General features: G+C 41.8%; 1 long non-coding RNA gene across 1 annotated transcript in view; it reads left to right on the forward strand.

The window, feature by feature from the left end:
- Nucleotides 1–5017: 5017 nt before the first annotated feature.
- The window catches only part of LOC138035395 (uncharacterized), a 10212-nt gene continuing 5229 nt past the window's right edge, over nt 5018–10000 (forward strand). Inside the window, exon 1 of the long non-coding RNA XR_011129576.1 lies at nt 5018–5180. This is a non-coding gene — a long non-coding RNA (uncharacterized lncRNA). The remainder of the gene's footprint in view (nt 5181–10000) is intronic.

Consider the following 10000-nt stretch of genomic DNA (forward strand, 5'->3'; position numbering starts at 1 on the left):
AGTTGTAAGCAAAGATCGTCTTAAAACCAACGCAAGCTTCCTAAAAGTGCACGTCATGATCTCGAAAACGAGCCACGGTGACCCCCCATTTTTTTTGCCTTTTGGCAAAAGTAGATCATTATCTTTCTTCTGCGTGCAAGTTTTAAAAAAATCTGTACGTGGGAAACTTTTGGGCTGCGAACGTCCTTGAATTCCCTAGGATTCTAGGTACGGCTAAGGATGATCAAGGAGTGCTCAAGTACGGGCTAGAGATGAAGAAGGATGCTTAAGTACGCTTAGGGATGCTTAAAGTACGGCTAGGGATGATTAAGGATGCTTAAGTACAATTAGGGGGAATGCTTAAGTACGGCTTAGGGATGATAGAGGATGCTTAAGTACGGTTAGGAATGAAGAAAGAATTGGATGCTTAACTACTCTTACGGATGCGTAAGTACGGCTAGGGATGATACTGGATGCTTAAGTACGGCTAGGGATGATAAGGATGCTTAAGTACGGTTTAGGGATGAAGAAGGATGCTGAAGTTACGCTTACGGATGCTTAAGTACGGCTAGGGATGATAAAAGATGCTTAAGTACGGTTAGGGATGCCTAGGTACGGCGAGGGATGATTACGGATGCGTAAGTACGGCTAGGGATGAGGAGGGATGGTTAAGTACGCTTAGGGATGCTTAAGTACGGCTAGGGATGCTTAAGGATACTTAAGTACGGTTAGGGATGCTTAAGTACGGCTAGGGATGATAAAGGATGCTTAAGTACGGTTAGAGATAAAGAAGGATGCTTAAGTACGCTCTACGGATGCTTAAGTACGGCTAGGGATGATAAAGGATGCTTAAGTACGGTTAGGGATGCCTAGGTACGGCTAGGGATGATTAAGGATGCTCAAGTACGGCTAGGGATAAGGAGGGATGCTTAAGTACGCTTAGGGATGCTTAAGTACGGCTGGGGAGGATTAAGGATGCTTAAGTACGGCTAGGGATGATAAAGGATGCTTAAGTACGGTTAGGGATGAAGAAGGATGCTTAAGTACGCTTACGGATGCGTAAGTACGGCTAGGGATGATAAAGGATGCTTAAGTACGGCTAGGGATGATAAAGGATGCATAAGTACGGTTAGGGATGAAGAAGGATGCTTAAGTACGCATACGGATGCTTAAGTACGGCTAGGGATGATTAAGGATGCTTAAGTACGGTTAGGGATGCCTAGGTACGGCTAGGGATGATTAAGGATGCTCAAGTACGGCTAGGGATGAGGAAGGATGCTTAAGTACGCTTAGGGATGCTTAAGTACGGCTGGGGATGATTAAGGATGCTTAAGTACGGCTAGGGATGATAAAGGATGCTTAAGTACGGTTAGGGATAAAGAAGGATGCTTAAGTACGCTTACGGATGCTTAAGTCCGGCTATGGATGATAAAGGATGCTTAAGTACGGCTAGGATGATAAAGGATGCTTAAGTACGGTTAGGGATGCCTAGGTACGCTAGGGATGATTAAGGATGCTCAAGTACGGCTAGGGATAAGGAGGGATGCTTAAGTACGCTTAGGGATGCTTAAGTACGGCTGGGGAGGATTAAGGATGCTTAAGTATGGCTAGGGATGATAAAGGATGCTTAAGTACGGTTAGGGATGAAGAAGGATGCTTAAGTACGCTTACGGATGCGTAAGTACGGCTAGGGGGATGCTTAAGTACGGCTAGGGATGATAAAGGATGCATAAGTACGGTTAGGGATGAAGAAGGATGCTTAAGTACGCATACGGATGCTTAAGTACGGCTAGGGATGATTAAGGATGCTTAAGTACGGTTAGAAATGCCTAGGTACGGCTAGGGATGATTAAGGATGCTCAAGTACGGCTAGGGATGAGGAGGGATGCTTAAGTACGCTTAGGGATGCTTAAGTACGGCTGGGGATGATTAAGGATGCTTAAGTACGGCTAGGGATGATAAAGGATGCTTAAGTACGGTTAGGGATGAAGAAGGATGCTGAAGTACGCTTACGGATGCCTAAGTACGGGTAGGGATGCCTAGGTACGGCTAGGGATGATTAAGGATGCTCAAGTACGGCTAGGGATGAAGAAGGATGCTTAAGTACGCTTAGGGATGCTTAAGTACGGCTAGGGATGATTAAGGATGCTTAAGTACGGTTAGGGATGCTTAAGTACGGCTAGGGAGGAGTAAGGATGCTTAAGTACAGTTAGGGATGCTTAGGTACGGCTAGGGATTATCAAGGATGCTCAAGTATGGCTAGGGATGAAGAAGGATGCTTAAGTACGCTTAGGTATGCTTAAGTACGGCTGGGGATGATTAAGGATGCTTAAGTACGGTTAGGGATGCTTAAGTACGGCAAGAGATGATTAAGGATGCTCAAGAACGGCTAGGGATGAAGAAGGATGCTTAGGTACGCTTAGGTATGCTTAAGTACGGCTAGGGACTAGTAAGGATGTTTAAGTACGGTTAGGGATGCTCAAGTACGGCTAGGGATGAAGAAGGATGCTTAAGTACGCTTAGGGATGCTTAAGTACGGCTAGGGATGATAAAGGATGCTTAAGTACGGTTAGGGATGCCTAGGTACGGCTAGGGATGATTAAGGATGCTCAAGTACGGCTAGGGATAAGGAGGGATGCTTAAGTACGCTTAGGGATGCTTAAGTACGGCTGGGGAGGATTAAGGATGCTTAAGTATGGCTAGGGATGATAAAGGATGCTTAAGTACGGTTAGGGATGAAGAAGGATGCTTAAGTACGCTTACGGATGCGTAAGTACGGCTAGGGATGATGAAGGATGCTTAAGTACTCCTAGGGATGATAAAGGATGCATAAGTACGGTTAGGGATGAAGAAGGATGCTTAAGTACGCATACGGATGCTTAAGTACGGCTAGGGATGATTAAGGATGCTTAAGTACGGTTAGAAATGCCTAGGTACGGCTAGGGATGATTAAGGATGCTCAAGTACGGCTAGGGATGAGGAGGGATGCTTAAGTACGCTTAGGGATGCTTAAGTACGGCTGGGGATGATTAAGGATGCTTAAGTACGGCTAGGGATGATAAAGGATGCTTAAGTACGGTTAGGGATGAAGAAGGATGCTGAAGTACGCTTACGGATGCCTAAGTACGGGTAGGGATGCCTAGGTACGGCTAGGGATGATTAAGGATGCTCAAGTACGGCTAGGGATGAAGAAGGATGCTTAAGTACGCTTAGGGATGCTTAAGTACGGCTAGGGATGATTAAGGATGCTTAAGTACGGTTAGGGATGCTTAAGTACGGCTAGGGATGATAAAGGATGCTTAAGTACAGTTAGGGATGCTTAGGTACGGCTAGGGATTATCAAGGATGCTCAAGTATGGCTAGGGATGAAGAAGGATGCTTAAGTACGCTTAGGTATGCTTAAGTACGGCTGGGGATGATTAAGGATGCTTAAGTACGGTTAGGGATGCTTAAGTACGGCAAGAGATGATTAAGGATGCTCAAGAACGGCTAGGGATGAAGAAGGATGCTTAGGTACGCTTAGGTATGCTTAAGTACGGCTAGGGACTAGTAAGGATGTTTAAGTACGGTTAGGGATGCTCAAGTACGGCTAGGGATGAAGAAGGATGCTTAAGTACGCTTAGGGATGCTTAAGTACGGCTAGGGATGATTAAGGATGCTTAAGTACGGTTAGGGATGCCTAGGTACGCCTAGGGATGATTAAGGATGCTCAAGTACGGCTAGGGATGAGGAAGGATGCTTAAGTACGCTTAGGGATGCTTACCTACGGCTAGGGATGATTAATGATGCGTAAGTACGGTTAGGGATGCTTAAGTACGGTTAGGGATGAAGAAGGATCCTTAAGTACGCTTACGGATGCGTAAGTACGGCTAGGGATGATAAAGGATGCTTAAGTACGGCTAGGGATGATAAAGGATGCTTAAGTACGGTTAGGGATGAAGAAGGATGCTGAAGTACGCTTACGGATGCTTAAGTACGGCTAGGGATGATAAAGGATGCTTAAGTACGGTTAGGGATCCCTAGGTACGGCTAGGGATGATTAAGGATGCTCAAGTACGGCTAGGGATGAAGAAGGATGCTTAAGTACGCTTAGGGATGCTTAAGTACGGTTAGGGATGTAGAAGGATGCTGAAGTACGGTTACGGATGCTTAAGTACGGCTAGGGATGATAAAGGATGCTCAAGTACGACTAGGGATGAAGAGGGATGCTTGAGTACGCTTAAGGATGCTTAAGTACGGCTAGGGATGCTTAAGTATGGCTAGGGATGATAAAGGATGCTTAAGTACGGTTAGGGATTAAGAAGGATGCTTAAGTACGCTTACGGATACGTAAGTACGGCTAGGGATGATAAAGGATGCTTAAGTACGGCTAGGGATGATAAAGGATGCTTAAGTACGGTTAGGGATGAAGAAGGATGCTTAAGTACGCTTAGGGATGCTTAAGTACGGCTAGGGATGATTAAGGATGCTTAAGTACGGTTAGGGATGCCTAGGTACGGCTAGGGATGATTAAGGATGCTCAAGTACGGCTAGGGATGAGGAGGGATGCTTAAGTACGCTTAGGGATGCTTAAGTACGGCTAGGGATGATTAAGGATGCTTAAGTACGGTTAGGGGTGCTTAAGTACGGCTAGGGTTGATAAAGGATGCTTAAGTACGGTTAGGGATGAAGAAGGATGCTTAAGTACGCTTACGGATGCGTAAGTACGGCTAGGGATGATAAAGGATGCTTAAGTACGGCTAGGGATGATAAAGGATGCTTAAGTACGGTTAGGGATGCCTAGGTACGGCTAGGGATGATAAATGATGCTCAAGTACGACTAGGGATGAAGAGGGATGCTTACGTACGCTTAAGGATGCTTAAGTACGGCTAAGGATGCTTAGGTACGGCTAGGGATGATTAAACATAGTTAAGTACGCCGCCTGGGACCACTATATGAGTGACTACACCGGACCACTATATGAGTGCCTACACCAAGTAGTTACCGGGGATCGTCTTAATTCGCAGTGTATCCCACAATGCATCGTACTTCACACCCGGGCTCTGGGAACGAGATTAGTCGGTTGCATTTTTAAAGTCCTCGAAGACAACGGTCTCATGGAATTCGCTGTTGTAGACACAGCATTTTCCGAATGGATTTTTGTCCTTGAGCTGCCATTTAACTAACGCAGAAAGCAAACACAAGTCGTGCCAAACATGAGGTAAGCGGAAGTTGTTTGCTGGATTTCCATGTTTTTTCAGTTTACATAGCCCCGGCACCCCTTGCGTTTGCCCCGTAACTTATCTATTGTAGATTACCTCCCAATTGTAGATTACCTCCCAACCTTTTCAATCTTATGATCATACCACATCTCTGAGACTTACATATTGAATCGATGGCACATCTTCCAGTGTATTACCTGCGCAATTTATCACTTCGCCATGCTACATGTAGTGCACTGCACTCGCTCTGATTAATCTGATACAGTAATGCTCATGCAGAACTGTCTCATCTCTGGCGGACCACACATCCCACACTTTCCTGAAACATCTTCATCTTTTATCTCTGATAAGCTCTGTGTTTCCATAAAACTTTCCATATCGAGCATTGCTGGTGTACTTCTGTAATAGGTCCCTTTTAATATCTTCTTTCTCCTTGCCTTTTCCCGGGAAGTTCTTATTGCTCACTTCTCTGATGAAGATTTCACCACTCCTAGCCGCATATTTTCGCAGACTTTCAATTTCCATATTGTTGAGGGACATAGTTTTTAAGTGTTTAACCCACTGATACCTCAAACGCCCTGGAACGCCTCCAGTTGGCGAGTAAAATCGTCTTGCGTTAGACAGAGTAAAATCTGTCACTCCCAGGGGGTCAGTGGGTTAACCCATTCACACTTAAAACGCCCTAGGATGCCCCCATTGACGAGTAAAATCGTCTGGCGTTAGACAGAGTAAAATCTATCACTCCCGGGGGGTCAGTGGGTTAACCCATTCTCACTTAAAACACCCTAGGATGCCCCCCATTGACGAGTAAAATCGTCTGGCGTTAGACAGAGTAAAATCTATCACTCCCGGGGGGTCAGTGGGTTAACCCATTCTCACTTAAAACACCCTAGGATGCCCCCCATTGACGAGTAAAATCGTCTGGCGTTAGACAGAGTAAAATCTATCAAGTGTCATCCCTCCCAGGTGTCAACACGGTCCTCTACACTAACAAACCCTTTCCACCAATTTGCCGTGGCAAATTAATATAGTCTCTCAATGTTATTTGTATGATTAAAGTTTGATAAATACTTAAAAGCTTCCTTGTCTTTTGGGCAATTTCTTCCAGTTTATCCTTCTTCCAAAATATAATACCAACCCCATACCTTATCACAGACACTGCTCTTGGATTCAAGGCAAATCTTGTGTTTCCTGCATTAAGTTTTGAGTTTTATAATGTGCTTTTCACCCATATGAAGTACTCTTTTCTGACTATATCTTTCATTTCTGTATGTTTCATGTTGTCTGCTTCAAAAACCCTGAGGCATTTAATGTACACTTTATTTTTGTCTATCTGCGTCATCGGCTGATAATTCGGTAATGTTTTTCCCCTGCTTTCTTCTAACTTTCCCTGTTTAGTGACCAAAAGTCCAAAACCCCACATTTTTTAAAGCTAAACTTCATTCCAATATCCTAGCTAAATACACATACTGTATTGATCAAGGAATTCCGCTGTTTTTCATTGTTTCCATACGGTTAAAGGTCATCCATAAAGAACAACTGATTTACGGTAACATACCCCTTTCTTAATTCATACCCTGCTTTACTCTTCCTCAAAATCAATGTCAATGGTATCAATACATCATCATCATCATCATCATCATTATTATTATTATTATTATTATTATTATTATTATTATTATTACTTTCATTGTTGATTTTCTCAGCTCTGTGACAGCCAGTTTCTGTATTGGTATCCCATTTGAACCTCTACCCTGAGATATCCAATACTCTCCTTGGTATCCTTGCTGATCCCAGTGGGGCAGCTAAAATTGTACTCTGCTACTACCGGTACTTCCTTCTTGATATCCAGCTATTTCAACTCCTTCTCCAGTACTGTTTTGCCACAGCTCCCAATTCTCCTACTGTACAACCGGTAATACTTTTGCTGATCATGAGGTGTTCCACAATCTTTGAATCTCCCTTGCCAAGTCTTAGTACAGTACATGTACTTCTCCACTTTCTCCTTTTTCTTCTCTTGTACTCTTCCATGTCTACATGTAGGTATTGATGCATGTACATTTATGACCAAGCCTGCAAAAAAGCGCCGGTCATCAGACATTTGTCCGGTAAACTTGAGGTACTGACTGGTCTTCTGATATGATGCAAAGTAAAACTGTATTTTTACAGGTGCATTGATTTAAATTAAATAACACTGCAATGTACATGTGCTGTGGAATCAACAAGGTTACTGTTCCCCAAATGCATGTTGTTTGTGTTTTCATGGGACTGATAAGATTTTATGACCAGTTTTACAGTGAATTTTTAGGGCCTCAAATTACATTTCTTATCGTGACTTCCATAACTAACGTTATTGCCTATGCACAAACAAAAGCTGAAACATATACAAATGTATTTTGCTCAACTAGAATGACAAACAAAGAAAGCAAAAACATAAGAATTCTCAATAGAATGGCAAACGAAAGCAACAGTATTGTCAAAACAGTATTGGGCAGTGTGCGCATGTTTTGATTGTTTTCATTGTCATGCAACAAAAAGCAAATTCAAAACCGTTCAATAAAAGAAGCCAACAACTTGAAATGATTTCAAGACAAATATATAAACCGTTTCTCCAATTGTCAGGTCTGTGTGGAACATCGTTTCTGAGTTATCAATTTCCCGAAGCATTTCACACAATGCTGCCATGTTGGCAGACCGTCCGTGGTCCACCAATATGGTGGCCAGTAATCAACGAAAACACGTGGAGTTCACTTTTCCGCAAATGTGCTTCCTTAAATCAGAAACCCATAAGGGTTGAAACAATACAATACATGCTTAATTGACCACCCCCCATGGGGGCTTTTCAGGGCCAATGAAACACAACGAAACGACAGAACAGAACAACAACAACTGTTAAGAATCCCAACTGGCCAGAGGCAAGCCAGTTGGCTATTTACAAGTGCAGCTGGGAAGTTGAACCAGGGACTACCAGGATCAAATTCACCAAATGGTCAGAGCAGGTCTTGAACCCGGGATCTCTCGATCTCAAGGCAAGCGCCCTAACCACTGGGCCACACTGCCAACATGAAACGTGTAACGCACGTTCACAGCTTCCGAATATTAAGTGCGAACTGATTGGTTGAATGTTTCAGTGCTAAGTACCATATTTGGAAACCCCTTGCTCTTGTTGTTCCAAATATGGTAATTAGCAAATTGAATAATTATTCAGATGAAGCTTGTTCCCCAGCACACAGGGGGCCGTTACACGTTTCAACCCTTGTGGGTTTCTGATAAAATACATGTGTATGAACACCTCTCGTAATGTACTTGAAATCCACAAATGTCTGAGAATCATAGAAAGAGACAAGTTTTTCAATCAGCTCTGTATCCTGGGGTCACGCAAGGTAAAAATTCGGAAATTCAAAAATGCTGTATCCGAAACAGAGGACGTTATGGAACTGGGAAAAAGATTTATTTCTAGTTCATCTTCAACCCTCATTTAGATACAAAAAATATGTGCATGTGAATATTTTAAAGCTTTAATTTTAAATACTGTTTTTTGTACATTGGTCTGAAGAAAGTTCTAAAATATCAAACATTTGAATGGAATCTTGAAAGATTTTTTTTGAAATTCTTCCGAATATGACTGAAGAATAATTTGAACAACAACAGTGGTGTCTTCCCACATATTTCTGGTCTGCACTGTATTGACATACATGTAATGTTAAGTGATTTTACCCCATAAGATCTTACACGAGATTCCGATCATGCTAGAGCAGAAATAGTTTCAGGCCTGACGTTAAAACACGAAAAAGAAGGATCTTCCTGTCTGGCTACGGGCAATGCAAAAGATTTGAACCTTAACCCTCACCCTAACCACTTTTAAAAAAGAAAAAAAAAGAAAAACGAGACAATGAAAATGAGGTGCCGTGGTCTGGCCTGACACATGACAGGCTTATAGCGAAAAAAATTATTTGTAGGCTTAATGACCCATGTGTGATTTAGATCTTAATTGTCTTTGAAAACAATATCTGCTCTTTGTGCCTGTATAACAATGATCTGTTTGTTTAGAGAAATCCAAAAGTATCTTTGCTTTGCTATTTTCTGCCACTTTCTTCTCAACATGGTCATACCAATTCCTTGAGTATGAGAGATAATATTTTTTACATAGATTTTAGTGTATTATTTGAGCTACTTTGTCATTTCTCTTTAGAACTACATTCACATTGTGCAAGTTTGCTACACAAATGGAGAATGTGAAATATAGTTTTGTCTCTCTATTTATACATTCTGCATTTTGTGGTTGACTGGCTTGTTTTTCTATGATAACCTCCCTCCATCAAGTTGTTAGTGCCTGATCCTTTGCAGTTTCTTCTTCATGTACATGTATCCATTCCTGAGCCAATAATTGTAGCCATGGCTGACTGGGCTACCCTGCCTAAATAAAGTTGACTTGACTTTTCTGATCTTAATCTTATTGTTTCCTCCACTGATTTCAGTCCTCTTCTGCCCTCATTCCTTGCTAAGTAAAGCCTGGCCATGCTTGCTCTGGGATAATGATAATAATAATTATAATGATAATAATAACAATAATAATAATAATAATAATAATAATAATAATTATTATTATTATTATTATTATTATTATTATTATTCCATGAAGCTGTAAAGCTAAATGCACCATGATAATAATTATAATTTAATAATAATAATAATAATAATAATAATTATTATTATTATTATTATTATTAAATTATTATTATTATCATGGTGCATTTAGCTTCATGGCAGGTACTGTATGGTACACCCTGTACATTGTAATCAAAACTTCAAGAAATTT

This window comes from Montipora capricornis, unplaced genomic scaffold, assembly GCF_036669925.1.
Source record: "Montipora capricornis isolate CH-2021 unplaced genomic scaffold, ASM3666992v2 scaffold_375, whole genome shotgun sequence".
In the NCBI taxonomy this organism is placed as follows: Eukaryota; Metazoa; Cnidaria; class Anthozoa; order Scleractinia; family Acroporidae; genus Montipora; species Montipora capricornis.